General features: G+C 37.7%; 1 pseudogene; it reads left to right on the forward strand.

Moving 5' to 3' along the window:
- Window positions 1-5,640: 5,640 nt before the first annotated feature.
- On the forward strand, window positions 5,641-6,363 carry LOC130857247 (E3 ubiquitin-protein ligase RNF114-like; annotated as a pseudogene).
- Window positions 6,364-20,181: the final 13,818 nt, after the last annotated feature.

Raw genomic sequence — 20,181 nt, forward strand, 5'->3', positions numbered from 1 at the left:
AAATGTGGTTCTCGGAACCCTGCAGATTCCAGAGACATTTTCAGAGGATCCACAAAGTCAAAGCTATTTTTTAACACTATTAAGATACCATTTGTCATGTACCACAATGTTTGCTGCAGGACTATTTACAATAGCCAGGACATGGAAGCAACATAAATGCCCATCAACAGATGAATGGATAAAAAAGATGCTGCACATATATATAACGGAATATTATTCAGCCATAAAAAGGAATGAAATTAAGTTATTTGTAGTGAGGTGGATGGACCTAGAGTCTCTCACACAGAGTGAAGTAAGCCAGAAAGAGAAAAACAAATATTGTATGCTAACTCGTATATATGGAATCTAAAAAAATGGTACTGATGAACCATGAATGGTATTGATGACAGGGCAAGAAAAAAGATGCAGATGTAGAGAACAGACTTGAGAACATGGGGTGGTGGGCGAAGGGGAAGTTGGGACGAAGTGAGAGAGTAGCACTGACATACATACACTACCAAATGTAAAATAGATAGCTAGTGGGAAGCTGCTGCATAACACAGGGAGATCAACTCAATGACTGGTGATGACTTAGAGGGGTGGGATAGGGAGGGTGGGAAGGAGTCATGGGAGGGAGGGGATATGGGTAAATATATATAAATACAGCTGATTCACTTTGTTGTACAGCAGAAACTGGCACAACAGTGTAAAGCAATTATAGTCTAATAAAAAGCTTAAAAAAAAAAGACACCGTTTGTCTTTTTCATTATATTGACACTTGCACTGATATACAAAAGCAATGGTAGGCTGGTACCTTAGCAGAAATCAAGGCAGTGGCCCAAAACTGTACTAGTAGCCATTGTGCTCTTCACTGCCAGGCACCAATAGGGTAGCCAGTGTCACTTAAAAATATCCTTGATTGAAGCATAATGATTATTAATTTCATTAAAGCTTTACCTTTGATGTCTTTTTAACATTCTGTGTGATGATTTTTTAAAAATGTATAAAATATACAATATGTTCAATGTCAGCAAGCCGTAAGGAGAAAACAAAAGCAAGAAAAGAGCAGAGTGAGTGCCTGAATGTGACAGAGGATTGGACTGTTTGGCTGGGTGGCTAGAGGAGGTTCACTGAGAGTAAAGACCTGAAAGAGGCAAGAGAGTGAGCTGCACGTGTATAGTTGTTTCCTTTGAGAAAAAGCAGGTTTCTGCTGCGGGAGAATGTCTGAAATGTTCAAGGAACAGCAAAGAGAGTCAATACTGGGGAGAGGAGAGAGAACCAGATGGAGAGTCATAGGAGAAAAGGTCAAAGAAGTCAAGTAGGGCCCATCCACTTTATAGGAACTTAGACTTTTACTCTTAATGTGTTGGGATGACAATGGAAGAATTTCATCAGAGCATCTAACTGTGTTTTAAAAGATAACTCCAGTTTCTGTGTGGAAAAACAGACTGGTGTGGTCAGGGTAGAAGTATGGACACAATCAGGAAACTTGCACAATGCAGGTGGGTGGGGGTGGAAGAGGGAGGGTCCTAAAGAGAGGTGAATTTATGGCTCTATTTTGAGGCAAATGATACTCTGTGGAATGTGTGATAAAACCATCACACAAGGAATGGAACGGGACAACTGAAATGGGACAACTATGGGTAGAGCAGGTTGACAAGTCGGGGTGGTGAGGATGGGGGTTGGAATGGAGGGGGAATGTTTTGGGGGGAATGAGAATGGGAATATGTACAGGGAGAAAAAGACCAGGAACTACATTTTAAACATGTTAAGTTTGAAATTCAGGTGTAGAGTAAGCAACTGGAGGCATATGTTTGTAGTTCTGAGGAGAGGTATGCGTTGGAGATAAAATTTAGGAATAATCCATATATAGATGTTAGTAGGCTATGAGACTAGATGAGACCACACAAGGAGTAAATATGAATAGAAAAATATAAATATAAGGAGAAGAGGTCCAAGAACTGAGCCCTGGGACATTCCACTGCTTAAAGGTTGGAGAAGATGTGGAGGAACTAAGACAGAGCTGCCTGAAAGTGGGAAACTGAGGGTGGTGTCCTGAAAGAAAAAGTGAAAAGATAAAGTATTTTAAGTTTTAACAACTGCTGATGCATCAAAAAATATGATGACTAAGACATTAATCTCTGGAATGAACAATACAAACCAATGGTGATGCTGGTTATTGAGTTTTGATGGAGTACTGGGGTAAAGACCTGAAGTGGTCCAAGAAGAAATGGAAGAAGATAAATTGGTGATAATAAGTATAGAAAATTGTCTTATAGGAGTTTTAATGTAAAGACCATTAGAAAAATGGGGCAGCATTTGCAAACAGAAATGGGAGTAATATCAGTTCTTTTCTTTTTGAGAAGAGATATAATAACATATTTATAAGTTGATGTAAAAGATCAAGTAGGGAAAGAAAAACTGCTATGCAAGGGATTGGTTATAATTCACCATGGAATTTAGACCGAGTAAAAAGGAGACAGGGGCATGAGAATGTATGAAACTCTCTCCTTATCGCAGCATAAAATATCAGTTAGGGGTAGAGTACACAAGCCAAACCATCTGGTTTGGAATTCCAGTTTTGCCACTTCCCAGCTATGTGACTTAGGCAAGCTATCAACTTCTCTGTATCTCATTTTCCTCACCTCTAAAATGGTGATAATAGTTAATCCTTCCTCAGAAAGTTGGTATGAGAACTAAATTACATAATGTTTGTAAAGGGGTTAGAAGAAGTGCATATATATATATATATATGTGTGTGTGTGTGTGTGTGTGTGTGTATATATATGTGTGTGTATATATATATATATATGACATGGTATATATATATAAGATATATAAGATATATATATATATATATATCACATGCAAAAAATAAATCCCTAATGATATTCCTCTTAACTTGTTTTTTTTTTCTTTAGTCCAAATAACACTACTAACCATTTGCAAATTGTCTCCTACACCAGTAACACTTCTGTAACAAGAATGTAAACTAGGCTTCTGAACTAGAAAGGCAGAAGTTAGAACATGGCCATCGTACTGACCTCCTGCATGTTCAATTTTGTTGTAACTCAAACTCCTCAGCTATAAAACAAGTAAGAATAAATCTACTTCCTAGTGGTTCTCGAATAATAAATGAATAAGGCATATAAACCACTTTGTCCAGCACATGTAACCTGGTATACACTCAATTAAGAATGGCTATTAATATTGTTATGCTACCCTTACATTTTGGCACCTAGGCTGATATGGATACACCATGGGAAAGAGAGTGAAATCCACTGAGATTAAATTTCTTTGTTCTGCCAGCCTCTCCCATTCTTCTTATCTATATTTCATGTAGAAAGATAAAACTTAAAAAGCATGATATTCACCAGAGAATGAAAGGATTTGGATCCTAATGAGAGCAACAGACTTCTTAGTCCAAAAATGATCATTATCGGTGATGGATACTATAATATTTCTGGTTCTGGCAAGTGGATTGGAACGTAGCCTAAACCATTTATTGATAACAAAGCTGGATTAAATGTTTAGTGATTTTTGTTGTGTTTTGTTTGGTGCAGTTTATATTTGTTGAAGCCAAACATCTATAAATGACCTAATAACAAATGCATGTGTGGAGAGGATGAAATACAAAGGAAAATAAATGCAATGAACTGAATATTTATGTTGAATGTCCATATGCTGAAATCCTAATCCTCTATGTGATGGTATTAGGGGGTGGGAGGTGATTAGGTCATGAGATGAGCCCTCATGAATGATATTAATGCCCTTTATAAAAGAGACCCCAGAGAACTCCCTTCCGCCTTCTACCATGTGAGGACACAGGAGAAGAATACCACCTATGCACCAGGAAGCAGGCTCTCACCAGACAATGAATCTGCCAGCTCCTTGATCTTGGACTTTCCAGCCTCCAGAAATGTGAGAAACAAATGCTTGTTGTTTAGACCACCCAGTCTATGGTGTTTTTATTATAGTAGCCAAATAGATTAAGACAGTAAGGTATTTACAGAGACTACCAAGTAACAGAAAAATAAGTGGTCATCAAAGAGCCATTTAACAATATTCACACGACAAATATTGCTAGACCAAGAGACATCATAGCCCAAAATCCATGGGCCGATTGGGTGGTGTCTTCAAGATACTCTAGTTGTACAGCCAGCAAGCTTCCATACTGCGGCTTAATTTGACAGATTTGGGGCTAGGTTGCTGGTTTGGAGGAGAAATCCTGAGTTGGTAAGTTTATGTATAATTAGGACGTAAAAATGAACTCTCTTAGGAAAGACGAAACCTAAAATTGACATTTTTTATTCAGATGTCATGTGAAAAGCATCTTCAAGGATTTTTCAGAACTGAAATTCCTTCTTGTACACCTAACACTAAAACAGCCTAGACTTGAGTGACAGTAGAAGAATTCGGAATGAAAAAAATGGGCAATGTTCTTTGTTCACAGAACAGAGACATAAGTCAAAAACAATCCAGCAATAATTCACTACTGTAATCACCACGCAGAAGCATTCCCTCAATGAAAAAATTATAGTTCAATATAATTAAAAACCATTTGCACTCAGTAATGAACAAAAAGTAAAAGATAGTAACTTGAGGCGGGATTGTTATAAACTGGAGTTGAATTTCACCTGATATAAGATAGTGGACATCTGAATCAGACAAACTTGGTTTTTTACCTGTGAGGTGTTAGGCAAAATATGTAGTCTTAAAAACACCATTTTCTGTATCAGAGAATTCTAACAATATGTGCCTTAAAGTGTTGTAAAGATTATAAATCACTGTAAATGATCTAGCATAACATTTGGCAAATAGGAAATTCCATGGATATTTGTTGTTTCTATGGAGCAGTATTTTAACACAATTCATATATAACAGAAGAATCCAAGGTAAGTGGGAACCAAGTGTCTCCAACAAGGAAAATTAAATAGGAGGAATATCCATTTTCCTCTTAGCTCCTGGTAATTAGAGGTTGGTTGTGTGACCCAGGTATAACTAAGTGGATGTCCCTGTTCTACATTTGAATTTTGAAAGAAGGAAGCAAAGGTATAACTCAGAGATATTTGTAAAGCACATTGGTTCTCAACTGGGGCGCTTTTATAATGTGTGGAGAAATTTTTGATGTCAAAACTGAGGAAGTGCTCCTGGCATCTAATGGGCAGAAGCCAGAGATGCTGCTAAGATTCGTGCAATTTACCAGAAAGACGCACACATTAAATTCTCTTCCAAAATGCCAGTTGTGCTAAGGTTGAGCAGCCCTGAAATAGCACTAGAGGCAGAGTGGACAATGCAGTATCATAGCAGCTGGTGTCAGGAATTGGCAGAGAATGTCTAGCAGTCTAGCCAAGCTGCAGTGTCCTGAGCAGATGGCTTCTGTGACCACCTTCTGGCATCCTGACCATGCCTTGTCTCCTGGACCACCTGCTTGATCTCAGCACCTCTGTTTTTTATTTAATCTTGTATGGTACATGACACATTCTTCTAATAAACTCCCTTAGTGCTTAAGTTAATTAATTTTTGTGTTAGCCATCAAGAAAACCCGATTAGTAGAGACAGTCTGTCAGTAGAATTTAGCATTATAATTATCGTGAGTAATACCATGGTTAATAATAAAGTCATTAGAGGTTGCGCTGCGCTGCGCTTCGCGGCAGGAAGATGGCAGTGCAATCACAGGCCCGTGATGGTGGTACGCAGCTGGCCGGCCCGCGGCGGAGGCCGACCCCCTGGGCCGCTTCACGTGTCCCGTGTGTCTAGAGGTGTACGAGAAGCCGGTGCAGGTGCCCTGCGGACACGTCTTTTGCTCCGCATGCCTGCAGGAATGCCTGAAGCCGAAGAAGCCTGTCTGTGGGGTGTGTCGCAGCACTCTGGCACCTGGCGTCCGAGCCGTGGAGCTCGAGCGGCAGATTGAGAGCACAGAGACTTCTTGCCATGGCTGCCGTAAAAATTTCTTCCTATCCAAGATCCGGGCACATGTGAGTACCTGTTCCAAATACCAGAATTACATCATGGAAGGTGTGAAGGCCACCACCAAGGATGCGTCCCTTCAGCCAAGACATGTCCCAAACCGTTATACTTTTCCTTGTCCTTACTGTCCTGAGAAGAATTTTGATCAAGAAGGACTTGTGGAGCACTGCAAGTTATTCCATAGCACGGACACTAAATCTGTGGTTTGTCCAATATGTGCCTCGATGCCTTGGGGAGACCCCAACTACCGCAGCGCCAACTTCATAGAGCACATCCAGCACCGGCACCAGTTTTCTTATGCCGCTTTCGTGGATTACGACGTGGACGAGGAGGACATGATGAACCAGGTGCTACAGCGCTCCATCCTCGACCAGTGAGCGGGCTCTGCAGGGGCTCGCGTCCCAGCGCTTCCATTACGTGCTCAGCGTGGAACGGGTGACGCATCCACCTAGTGTACAATAGGCCTGAAAGTGAGCCTGGATGTTAGGACAGGGTCACTTCCGACAGGGAACAGGTCTCCCAGCCAGAGCCCTCCTTTCCTTTGGGCTCTTCCCTTACTGTTCACCCTGTTTGTCACATGTCTGGTCTTTTATCACTTCTCAGCCACTTCCTGCTGCCTCTTCTGACTCCTCTTTGGAAGGGAACCCAGCTTCTCCACCTGTCTTTGTTTCACGTTTGTGCCTCCTGTTTGGTGTTGATCTCTCAGGTCCTCTGAGCCAGCCAGGACCTTTTCTGGGTCATGAATAGTACAAATGAGACAACCGTGTCCTCTCCTTGTCCCCGGGTGTGTGAACTCTGGCGGCAGTGCATCTGGTCAGTGATGGACCACCTTCTGTGTTGTGCAAGTTCCTGTTAGTTGGTCTTTGGCAGCAGCTGCCAGAGCTGGAGTTACCTCGTGCGAAACATTTCACAAGTCCTATTGGGGTGAATGTTCTGGGCTTAACATGGTCTGATGCTGGAAGTTTTGCTTAGTGATATTTTCCTACCATTCCTGCACACCCTTAGGATTAACTGGTTCAATCTTAAATGCCTGCATGGTGCCTTTTTAGGATAAGGTGTAACCACATATTTTTAGTGAAAGTAAGTGTTTTTGGCTTAGGAAAGTTAAACTCCATTTATTGATAAGTGGGGAGGAGGGTCAGCTAGGTGAGATGGGAGGGCCATAGCTTTTTGGTTCTGATTTTCAAACTAATGAAGTATTTTCCAACAACTTAGTCATGTTTGCCTCTCTGTTTGGGAGCCTGCTTATGTTCTTGTTCTTGAAGCACAAAAAGGAGTCCTCAAATGATTAAGAAGACGTTTGGGGCTCCATTGGATACTAGTTCTTTTCTCTTTTATTTGGTAACTTAGATTAAACTGAGTGCTGCTTTTCTATCACAAATGGTTTCCTTACAAAACTGGTTTCAATACATAAATTGGTGTGTGAAGACCTGCCTTCTAAAGCAGAGGGGTTGGGGAAATCCGGTATCACCGCCTGCTGTGAGAAGGCACGCTGTTCAGAAGGCACAGTGCTTCCTGGGAGCATTCAGTAGTGGAAACTGTCCACTGGAAACTGACTTTGCTAACAGCTCAAGAAGCTTGAAGTTCGACATGTTGCACGAATGTTAATAAACACAAGGCTAAGTAAGGGCTTTCTAATCTGGTGGAGCAGAGCTTCGGATCCACCAGGAGGCATCTAGGTTTAGGTTCATTTTTCCCTGTTAGACCTCTTGTCTGCATATGGACATTTCTTCTGGTCAGTGGCTGAGGTTTCAAATGACGGGGGCTCTGGGCCTCTACACTGCTGCCGTGGGCCTCGCCCTACCTGCCAGTGAGAGCTGCACGTGCCTAGGCACCAGCAAAGATGGGGCCCTTTGGGGGCAAAGTAACTTTTTCTGATGTGCTGTTGCTTGGGAGGGCCCAGGTATTATGGTCAACTTCTTCACTCTAATTTCTGGAAAAAGTTCATCTCGGTCTGAGTTTAGAGGGAAATTTGACAAAACCTTCGAGGGACCCGATGATGATGGTCTCACTGGTGATACCAAGAAACTGATTTCCTTATATTAAGTGCACTTCATGTATTTCTAATAAGATGACTTTCCAGAAAGTGACATTTGTTATGTTCTGGCTTTTAAAAGGTGAAATATAAATAAATTTCATAATTTATCCAAAAAAAATAATAATAATAAAGTCATTAGAAGGAGGGAGGATCTAAACTACTTTTTAACAATATCAATAGCTACCATTATTAAGTACTTAAAATTGACTAGTGAGTGTAACATGATATGCAGTTTATTCCCTAAAGTCACTTTAAGCATTAATGTCTCTATTTAAAAAATGGTGACATTGAGTCAACACAAAGTCATCCAGCTGATAAGTATCAGACCCAAGTTACAAATTCAGATCTTTTCAACTCTAAAGCAGTTTTTCATTTAACCATTTGACTTTTCATACACACACACACACACACACACACACACATTATATAACATTCTATCACAATCCTTTCACAGATCACCAGTGGCTTTCCAGGTGTCAGTACAGTCACTTTGACTATTTCCTCATTTTGTTTGGTCTCCTTCTCCATCTACCCCTTCTCTGTCTAATTAGCAATCTCTTCCAACTCTGTCCAGCTTTTGCAATTCGGTGTTCATGTGGTCTTCATCTTTGTCCCTACTCTTCTCATACCACACACTCTCTGGATAATCTCATCTACACTCTATGTCATGCCATGATACTTTACAAGTTTAATTTCCATTAATACTTAATATTAAATCAAGAATGATATAAAAATTATTTAAATACCACAATTAGATATAAAAACTTTCAGATATCCATCTGGCTACTTATCAGGTAATTTAAAGAAGAATTCCACCAAATTTTAGAACAAAGTTATCTGATATAATATTTAGCCTTTAGGGTTCTACTTTATCAGCTGAAACTATATCAATCATTTCCTCCAAGACTGGGCTTAGAGTTTGCTATAAAATGTTCTATGCATCTCCAGCATAGATATGAGATCACTGAAATTAAATCATGAGGCCACACATGAGACCATTCAAATTAAATCATCCCAGGCTCCAGTTTACGGTGGAGAGAAGGGTTTTATTTTCTTGCCCGCATTCTTTTTCTTGCCATAAGACCAAAATTGGTTATTATTAGTAAAGGAGAGAAAACCAGAAAGCCTGCTCAAGTTGTCAGAGAATCCTGATCTCTTGTACTGTGATTATAGCTACACATTGAGAACCACACATTGAGAAACAGTAAACTTGTAGAGAACTAGATATTCTTCCTAGTTGCTGGTCTGCAGAACTTTCTCAGAAAGCAGATAGCAGTAGGGTAGAAAAATTCTCTCTCCCTTCATATTATGATTAGCAATAGTTACTCCATGATAAAGAAGATGTATGTTTCTAAAATAGCAGTTCTATATCACCTGGCTTTATAAGTTTAAGTTTATACACTGCCATTTTTCTGAAGGCAAGCAATATTAGTACCATGAAGGCCAGGTCAGAAGGGGAATCTGGTCTCAGTCACACAGTGTTCTAGAAATTTGTTTTCAGCCCAGGTCACTAATCCATATTCTTCCATCCTTTCAATAAATTCCTCTTTATGAGTCCTGCTGTCCACATTTACAAGATGACCTCAGTCAAGCCGTCTCATTCCATCAAAGATACTTTAGTAATGTTGAACTTCAAAAGGAAAGGGACTAGACTCTACATTGCTTTGCTTTGAATAAAAAGGATCTGTTCAAATTAATTCTGATATACCCACTACCAGAAACTGAAATGGCTGGCAATTTTTGAGTCAGTTTATCTCACTTGGCAATCAATTATAATACAAAACATCCTTTTATAGAAAATAGTTCTGTTTAGGGTTTAATAAATATGGTGGATAGAATTATGATCCTTGATTGATATTTTCCATGAGCTTTGGTTACATGAAAGAGATAGGCCTATGAATAATATACTCAAAAATAAACTCTATCTTCATAAATATTTAAATTCATTTTCAACAAATTATTAAAAATAGGTTTAAATATGTTACTTTACATGGATTTCATCTGGATGCTGATACTATTTAGGGACAAAAAAAAGAATGACATTTTTGTTTAGTATCTAGGGTGCCACATGTTATGAAAAGATGTCATGTTGTAACATTTACAACTTTATACTTTATCTGAATACAAATTGTTTTTTCAGATTCACCTGGTATTGTTTGTGAGATATAGGGCCAGACACAATCACAATATGAACAATTCTTATATGCTCAGTATTATAATTATAAATGCACCATCTATTTTTTCCTTTTTATGGAATTACAAAAAATACATTAATAAGAATTCCTATATTTGTAGAGCATAAGCATATAGCACTGCTACAAATAGTGAATTCAACTGTGTGAACTCACATTTTTTTTTATGTATTACAATTATATCTTCACATTTCTGATGAATAGTATGCTTATAATTTCATACATATTATCTTGACCTTGCCTTGATCACACTTCCCTTTTGATAACTGACTTTGGAGTGGTGATGGGCATTTTTTTGGATCTGGATAAAGGGAAATTAGTTGAATTGACAGTTAATTCAGTTTGGTAGGATATTTTTGATTTATAGCCATTTCTATGTATAACTAAGTTATTGCTAGCCACAGTTAGAATGGCCTTCAGAAATCCTTCCATCACTCACCACATTGACTCACCAAGTGCAACACATGGGTTTATCAAGGTGCATGCCAGAGGCAATATTGCAGTATGACTATGTCCTCTATCTCCTAGCACCAGATGCATGTGGGTGGCAGAGGAGAAACAAAGTTTGAAATATACAGAACCAGAACCATAACTAGTTTTTGGAAAATTATATGTGCAAAGTACTATGCAGTAGATTTTAGTTGCTTCAATGCCTAGCAAAAACAGAAGTCCTCTTTTGTCAGGAGTACATTCACTTAAGCAGCAAATTATGTGCACCCTCTTTTCTTTTAATGGGAATTGTACGAAATGGAAATTATCAGAGTTATTGTGTTTGTGAGGTGGGTACAGACTGACAGCAGCACTACAAATCCTGAGTACATCCAGATGTGAAGTCTCATGTTTTATGCATAGGGATTGTGTCTTAGCCTATCTAACACATTTTGTCTTGATAAAGTAGCAGTTTCAGATGAAATGATCTGTAAAACTGACACCAATGCAGCAAACAGCCTGAAGAAACAAGTGTTCCAGTGATGACTCCTATACATTTGTCAATAATTCAAAATATGAAGTGCAAGAGTCATTAGCTTACAAAACTGAGTAGCTCAGTGCAACACAGAGACAATTAGTGTGCATTTGAAGTGCTCTTGGATAGGTCTTAATTTCAGATTCATTTTTTACATTTTTTCAGAATTATTAATCTTGACAAATTTTAAGTATGACAGAAAGTATTCTAGTAAAAGCCAGACGTAAGCTGAAAAAAAAAAAAAAGGACCAGCAGAGTTTCAAAATGTCATAACTATTTTATTACAACATAACGCAAGTTAAAATCTCTGATGGTTAAAATTACAAAAAATTTCTTCTAAATTGTCAATCATGAAAAATGAAATTTGGTTAACTAACTAGAAGAAAGACGAAATTATCTTTATATTGACCCTATAGAAAAAGATGTTTCAAAATTGTGCCTATATGAAGAGATAATAAGACTATGCTATAAAAATAAAAAAACAAAGTACAGATAAATATTATATATTACATAATAATACACAATATTAACAAAATATATTATTTTTCTATTTAAAACTTTTCTAATATTTTTGCATGTGCATAAATGAATGTAGTCTCCTGAGAATCTAATAATAATTATTATTAATAACATTTCTATCCATAGCCTAAGCAACAAAGGCCAGGTAAGTGATCTGTTTATTATGTAATAGTTAAAACAGGGAAAATTCAGTTAGTGTTATAAGTACCATATTCTCCACCCAGATCTCATTACTATTTCTTCGTCAATAATATTCTCCATAGATTCTCAGTAATACTATTTAATGGGTGTAGCTTAACAATTCCACTATGGTTTTTAGAAATGCTTTTCTTGATTCTTGCATTACAAAGGATATACATTTGTAGTGGGCTGAATGATGGCCTCCAGCTCCTGTCTTCCAATTGCTTAATCCAAAATCCTTGGCAGGGACATCCCCAGTGGCTCAGTGGTTAAGAATCCACCTACCAATCCAAGGGACATGGGTTCCATCCCTGGTGCAGGAAGATTCCACATGCCGCAGAGCAGCTAAGCCTGTGCACCACAACTACTGAGCTCGCATGCCACAATTACTGAAGCTTGCTCTGCAACAAGATTACAGCCCGTGGTGTGCAGCAAGAGAAGCCACTGCAATAAGGAGTCCACACACTGCAACGAGAGTAGCCCCTACTTGCCGCAACTATAGAAAGCCCGCGTGCAGCAACGAAGACCCAACACAGCCAAAAAAATTAATTTTTAAAAAAGAACAAGATAGCAATGTTGTAAAAGATTTCTTAAAAAAAAAAATCCTTAGCAAAATTCTTTACTGATCTTGTTTTCTCATTCCTTTATCTGGTCCATCCACAAGTCCTGCTAATTCTACCTTCAAAATATATTCAGAATCTAGCTATTTCTTACCACCTCACTGCTATCTTCCTGGTCTAATCCATCATCATCCCTCATCTGGATTACTCTCATAGCTTCCTAATTGATGAGCCTCCTTCCACCTTTGTCCTCCTTTCTTCCCAACAGTCTATTATCAATACAATAGCTAGAGTAATTCTAAGTCAGATCATGCCACTCTTATGTTCAAATGATTCCAATATTTTCCCTCTTATTCTGAATAAAACCTTAAATCCTGCCATGATTTACAAGGTCCTATGGGATCTGGACTCTGCAAACCCTATACCTCCCTGATCTCATCTTCTCTATTCTCACCTCCTTCCTATTCTCCACTCACGCTGACATCCCAGAGAACACCACTTTCTTGCTTCAAAGGTATTTCCTTTGCCAGAAATTCTCTTTCCCTTATACTTGCATGGCTTTTTATTTCCTTTAGGTCTTTACTCTCAAATCCACATTCTTAGTGAGCTCTTCTCAGGGAATATCTACATTTTCAGCTCTCAGATACCTCTTACCCCCTTCCTTGTTTTATCATTCCCTATAGTATTTATCAGTATCAAATGTAGTATACTTTGAACTTATTATTATTATTTGTTTTCTTCACACGCCCACCTAGAATGTAAGCTTCATAAAAGCAGGGATTTTTAGTGTTTTGTTTGTAAGTATATCAGCAGAGTCCATAAAAGTGCTGTGCATGGTCACTGCACAATAAATATTTAATTTCTTATTAATGTAAAGTCGACCTCTCTGAGTGATTTTTAGAAAGCGATCTGGCTATGGAACTTTTGTTGTATTTTATCAGTCCATTTTCTAACACATATTACCATTCTGCTGTCTCCGGTCTTGGCTTCCTCATCTCTCTGCAGAGCTACTGCAGCAGCCTATAAGTTGTCTCCCTGCTTCATACTTTGCTGCTTTTCACAAGATAGGCAGTGTGCTCTTTCCCAAAAGCAAATCTGGTCACATCCATTGCTACTAAATATACTTCAGTGGTTTTAATCCTATCTTCTCACTATAAGGTCACTATTTCCTTCCCATTCAAGGAGGAATATTGAAAAGATGTAAATAGGAATATCATATTATGGTATGGGATGCACTTGGATCTACAAAAAATTACTTTAAAGAGAATTATTTACAAATTTAATACTGTAGTTCTTGTTAGTACGTTTATGATATACATCATAACTGATGCCAAGTTACAGATGTGTAGAGAAAATGACTGAGAACTGGGGTCTTAATAAATCAAAGGAAAGAAAATGCTTTATATTACTTTCTTGTAGAGCTGAATGACTTGAATCATTTCTGTTTTCCATGCATGATGTTTTGACCCAGCTGCAGGAGTTAGGGGTGTAACCTGTGGTCTTGGATCAACTTAAAAGTAATTAACTTTTTTAAATACCTGTGATCTTACTTTTATTTCATTTTGAAATACATGCAAGCTAAGAAACACAGGTGATTCATATTTTTGACTATGTGATTTATACCTATTCCCTTCTAAATTCGTCAAATTGAAAACAATGTATAGGAATGCTACATACTTTTTTTTAATTTTATATAATAAAGACCCCAGAGCCAGAACTTAAGCTGTGTCTATATTGAATATTTAGGTGATTCTGGGTAGGTGTAAGTAGCCATGGGTAGTTACATTGGCAGGGATTTTATTTGTCTGTGACCACTATGAGATAGGTAAAAACTTGAAAGAAAGTGCTTTGGGATTTAAATAAGACAGTACAAAGAGCTTGATAGAAAGATCTTGATAATGTGAGATGCCTATTTTGCAGATAAATTCCAAAGTTGGAAAAGGTTGTTTTTCTTCATGTCAGTATGAAGAATATAGCATAAGGGAGGAATACCTGCATTAGCGTGGGTAAAAAAGGAAAATAAAGCAATAAAGATAAGAAAGCACGCATTGGGCAAATACTGTTTGCCTGTTGACCACTGCTCCCTTATTCCAGAAAGAACTCTCCTCTTTATGGTGGGAATAGTTCCTCCTCCACTCCATCCTCACGTAGTGTTGGGATCTTTCCATTATGGAAACCCAATCCATTATCCACAGGAATGGGCATAGACTCCTGTCAGGTCAATCAACATTTTCCCCCCAAGGATTTTTGTAATTAGAATTAAAGAAAAAGGGGCAGTTACTTTCTGATGGTGAAATGAATGAAATTACTAGAACTGCCCATTAAAAGTCTCTGATACCTTAAAGGAATTAGCTTTGTTAGGATAAAGCCAACCTACAGAGAAAGAAAAGAATAAGAAAAAAGGAGAAAATGTGTGAAAGACAAAGGATGGATGATGGTGGCATTAGAGTTAATTGTTTCAGTTTTAGCACAATCTCTGGCTTTCTCGTAGTTCTGGGTTTTAAGCAAACTAATGATCTTTTTTTTTTTTCTCCTGAGCTGATTTTAATTGAGTTTCTGATGCTTTTACCAGTAGAGTTCTAACCAATGCAAGGTCTAACTAATATGACTATTTTTCCTCTAAAATAATGAAGAGAAGGAGAAAACAGACTGCAAACCAGAATAGATGGTGAGAGCCCATAACAGACCATTTCAGGGTACAGGTCTTTAGATTCATTACCATAAACTTTTGATGACTCCAATTTCTTTTTATTTTTATTTTATTTCATTGTTAATACTTTGATAAAATTTTATATATTGAGAACCCTGAATATATATTCTTTTTGGATCCTTGAAGACATAATATTGGTAATGACTCCTAAGAATAACAGATCTACTCAAAATTCCTTTTATTTGTGGAGGTAGAAGGTGAGGGGAATTTCATCTGCTGTGGAAAATGTGAGATGAAAAAAAAAGGAGTTCTTGATTTAAGGAATAAAAGAACAGAATTCTGAGGCAGAGCTCTTGGGAGCAGAAATAGTAGGAAAGGCCAAAGTAACTTTGAACCTGAAATAGCTACACAAATACTGATATCATAATTGTAGCAAAAGCAAGATTATAGACTTGGCTTGAGATTTTCTATAATACATTTGGGTTTGTCCAGCTCACAATAGTTCTTCTACCGAACAACGCAGCTAAAAGTAAGGTGAATATAAGTCTGTAACCGGAATGGCCTCTGTGTCCCTTGCAGGCAGAATAGAATAGTTCTTGTATTGAACAAAGCAGCTAACAGTTAGATGAGTATAAGTCTGTAACTGGAATGTCCTCTGTGTCCCTTGCAGGCTTGTAGCAGCAGCACATGGTTTACTGAATATTTATTCATCTCTGCTCATTTCTTTGCAGTCATGACTATAATCAGTTGGAAAAACAGTGACCCTCCTAGTGATTCAGACTCGGTTCCAGAGTTCTAATGACATATAAATTTCAGTGTGGCCTTTTGAGAGACTGCTTGTGATATTCTTGTAGGCATGAATGGTGAAGGAAAGTGATGGGGTGGGAAGACAACAGGTTCTGGAGTCAGTTTGCCTTAGTTAGAGTCCTGGCTCAGCTTCTTACTAATGGTACAACTTTGGGAAAGTTACTTATACTCTATGTAACTCAGTTTTCTCATCTGTAAAATGGGGTTGAATATTACATCCTCATGGGTTGTTGTGGTGATTCAGTAAAGCAACACATAGAATTCTTGGAGCTGTCTTCAACACAAAGAGAGTTCAAACCATTTCTGACAATAAAATACTCAGATAAACTTACTGGCCAGATCCCAACAGTGTTAAACCTATCTGAAAATTCTGTTTCATGCCTAAGATATACTGGATACAGATAACATGTTAATTGAAATATATTGATGAGAAAACACTGGGAATATCAGTAATGTACAAAATTAAAGAGATTGACTACAAGGAAATCCTAAGTGGTTAAAACTACAGGGGGAAAAATCTGAAAAGGTGAAATTTAAAACAGAAATTCTCCAATAAGTAAAAGAACAAATTATTAAGAGAAAATTTACAAGTTCAATATTGAAAATGTGCAAATAAAAATATATATAGGAAAAATTTAAGGAAGAGTTTTGGTCAACTGCAAATACAGTGAGTCAATGACAGAGTGAAGAGGTCAAGCAAAACTAATAGCACAGATACAGTGTCCAGAACATGGGAGGTAAGAGTTTTGCTTTACTATGCATTTGTCAGGCCACACCTGGAATAACACACACGGCTCTACAAGAAGAAATACATCTGAAAACCATGATATATAAAAGACTCCTATAAAAATTAATGAAGTTCAGCCTTGTAAAAAAGAGATTCCATGTCTTGTTCCTGATCTTAGAGGAAATGCCTTCAGTTTTTCACCATCGAGAATGATGTTTGCTGTGGGTTTGTTGTATATGACCTTTATTATATTGAGGCATGTTCCCTTTATGCCCACTTTCTGGAGAGTTTTTATCATAAATGGGTGTTGAATTTTGTCAAAAGATTTTTCTGCTTCTATGAAGATGATCACATGGTTTTTATTCTTCAGTTTGTTAATGTGGTGTATCACATTGATTTACGTATGTTGATGAATCCTTGCATCCCTGGGATAAATCCCACTTGATCATAGTGTATGATCCTTTTAATGTGTTATTGGGTTTGGTTTGCACTTGATGTCCATGTTTGTTCTCTATATCTGTGTCTCTGTTTTGCCTTGCAAACTGGTTGATTTGTACCATTTTTCTATATTCTGCATATATGTGTTAATATATGATGTTTGTTTTTCTTTCTGACTCACTTCACTCTGTATGACAGTCTCTAGGTCCATCCATGTCTCTACAAATGTCCCAATTTCATTCCTTTCTACAGCTGAGTAATATTCCATTGTATATATGTACCACATCTTCTTTATCCATTCATCTGTTGATGGATATTTAGGTTGCTTCCATGTCCTGGCTATTGTAAATAGTGCTGCAATGAACATCAGGGTGCATGTGTCTTTTTTTTTAAGCTCTTTATTGGGATATAACTGCTTTATACTCTTGTACCAGCTTTTGAGGTACACCAAAGTGAATCAGCTGTATTTATACATATATCCCCATAACTCCTCCCTCCCACCCTCCCCATCCTGGCCCTCTACGGCATCACCCATCATTGAGTTGATCTTCCTTTGTTATACAGCAACTTTCCACTAGTTGGTAGTGTAAATATGTTTATGCTACTCTCTCACTTCATCCCAGCTTCCCCTTCACCCCCTGCCCCCCCAGTCCCATGTCCTCCAGTCTGCATCTGCATCCTTGTTCCTGCCCTGTCACCGGGTTCATCAGTACCATTTTCTTTTTTAGATTTCATATATATGAGTTAGCATAACAGTATTTGTTTTTCTCTTTCTGGCTTACTTCACGCTGTATGACAGACTCTAGGTCTATCCACCTCATTACATATAGCTCAATTTCATTCCTTTTTATGGCTGAGTAATATCCCATTGTATAAATGTGCCACATCTTCTTTATCCATTTATCTGTTGATGGATATTTAGGTTGCTTCCATGTCCTGGCTATTGTAAATAGTGCTGCAGTGAACATCATGGTGCATGTGTCTTTTTGAATTATCTTGTTCTCTGGGTATGCGCCCAGTAATGGGATTGCTGGGTCATATGGTAACTCTATTTTTAGTTTTTCAAGGAACCTCCATACTGTTCTCTGCAGTGACTGTATCAATTTACATTCCCACCAACAGGGCAAGAGAGTTCCCTTTTCTCCACACCCTCTCCAGCATTTACTGTTTATAGGTTTTCTGATGATGACCATTCTAACCGGTGGGAGGTGATACCTCACTGTAGTTTTGATTTGAATTTCTATAATAATTTCACTTAATGATTCTTAAATGTTCCACACTGGCATGGCCTGGACTGGGGCCCACTCCTGCTCCCTTGTTTAGAAAACCATTTTTTTGTTGGTGAGGTAATAGTCTCCTCACATAAAGTACTAAGTATTAATAAAAAGAAGTAATAATTGAAAAAAAAGAGACTCCAGCATAAAGTGATATTTGCCTAACTTAAAGAACTCTACATAAAATAACCATTAGACTTATTCTATGTAGCTCTAGGAAGCATATTTTATATACAGTTAATGAATGAGACTTAGATTTTTAGATTTACATATTTTACATTTCAAAATGTCAATTTCTACCTTCTCAAATGCCACCCACTTTCTAAACCTGTCTTGTATAAGTCAGAGAGTGTATTATAAATTTCTGCTTGAATCATGAATGCATTCTAGAATAGAGAGCCTACCATATTCTATTGTGTCCAGAGTGCCTGACAGGAGCTCTGATTTTATGCCCTCCTAGTGGTTTTTAAGGGCACCCAGTGTCTTCTCTGTTTTGGTAACAATACCTGGAATTACTTTTGAATTACCTCCCCTCCACCCGCGCCTCCACTCACAGTCCCAATTCACTGTGGTTTTTACAGGGTTGACTAAACAATATACTCTTGGTATGAGCACTGTGATTGGTTTAGGGAGGATCAGATGTCCCAATTTTGCCGAGTGATCTTTACTGAGACCCAGGATATCATGTTTGAAGTGTTGGAAGAAGGTTCTGTGTCCTCCTTAATCCCCCCGACACACACATACACAGAAAATATACTTGTTCATGAAGTCACTGTTTTTGTATTAAATCTTTGACAGAAGCCAACAAGAAAGAGCAGATTAAGACATATTCTTAGAGTAGGTCCTAGTAATATAATTTGAAACTCTGGTACTAGTATAACCTTGCACATTTTACCTTTTTCAACAAATTCCCTTTGTCATTCATTTTTAAATTTGTTTAAACTTGTATGTTGAAATAATTAGCAACACATAAAATTGCAGAAATTGTACAGAGAGATTCCTTGTAACCCTCACTCAGTTTCTCTCGACAGTGACATCTGACATAATAATCATAGTGCATTATCAAAATCAAGAAATTTGATTGGTATAGTACAATTAACCAAACTATAGACCTTGCTCAGATTTTACTATATTTTTCATACACTCATTATTTTATGCTGTTGTGTATGTCTATGATATTTTTTCATATGTTTAGATTTACATAACCATCATTATAATCAACATAAAGAACTATCACTATGTCCCTGCAAAGCAACTCTCTCATGCTGCCTTTATAGTCATACCTTCCACCCTATTCTTAACCCATGGCAACTACTTGTTCATTCTCTTTCTCTATAATTTTGTCCTTTTGAGAACATTATATAAATGGAATCATGCAGTATGTAACTTTTTGATATTGGTTCCTTTTTTAATTAAAGCCTTTTGCGATTAGTTCCCCTTTCCACTAAATATGTATTATTTATTTAGGTTTTGTATCATTTCCATCTATGTTCCAGCTGACACAATTATCAAGACAGAATTTTTTTTAAACCTCTGTTGTATTTGTGCATTCAGTGTAACTGAAATTCTCACTCTGGTTCTTAAGTTAGCTACAGTCTCCCCACAGGGAATGAAATCTTACTCTGAAACCCAGCTATGTGTCTGAGATTCCCACTTTCCTGGCTCTTGCCTTCTCCTGCTTCCCCCTTGGAAGCTGCAGCTCTCAGACATCCAACCAGTGTACAGAGTCCTAGAAAGTAGTATGGTAGCTGTAAGCTTAACATTGACACTTTTCAAAGTTCAATTTTAGCAGCCCTTAGTAAAATATGATTTCTGAATTATTGAATAGATTCCTTTCACAAGAAGAAATAAGAAAACTTAATTGAATAGCCCTATATCTGTTA

The sequence above is a fragment of the Hippopotamus amphibius genome, chromosome 7 (genome assembly GCF_030028045.1).
Source record: "Hippopotamus amphibius kiboko isolate mHipAmp2 chromosome 7, mHipAmp2.hap2, whole genome shotgun sequence".
Taxonomy (NCBI): domain Eukaryota; kingdom Metazoa; phylum Chordata; class Mammalia; order Artiodactyla; family Hippopotamidae; genus Hippopotamus; species Hippopotamus amphibius.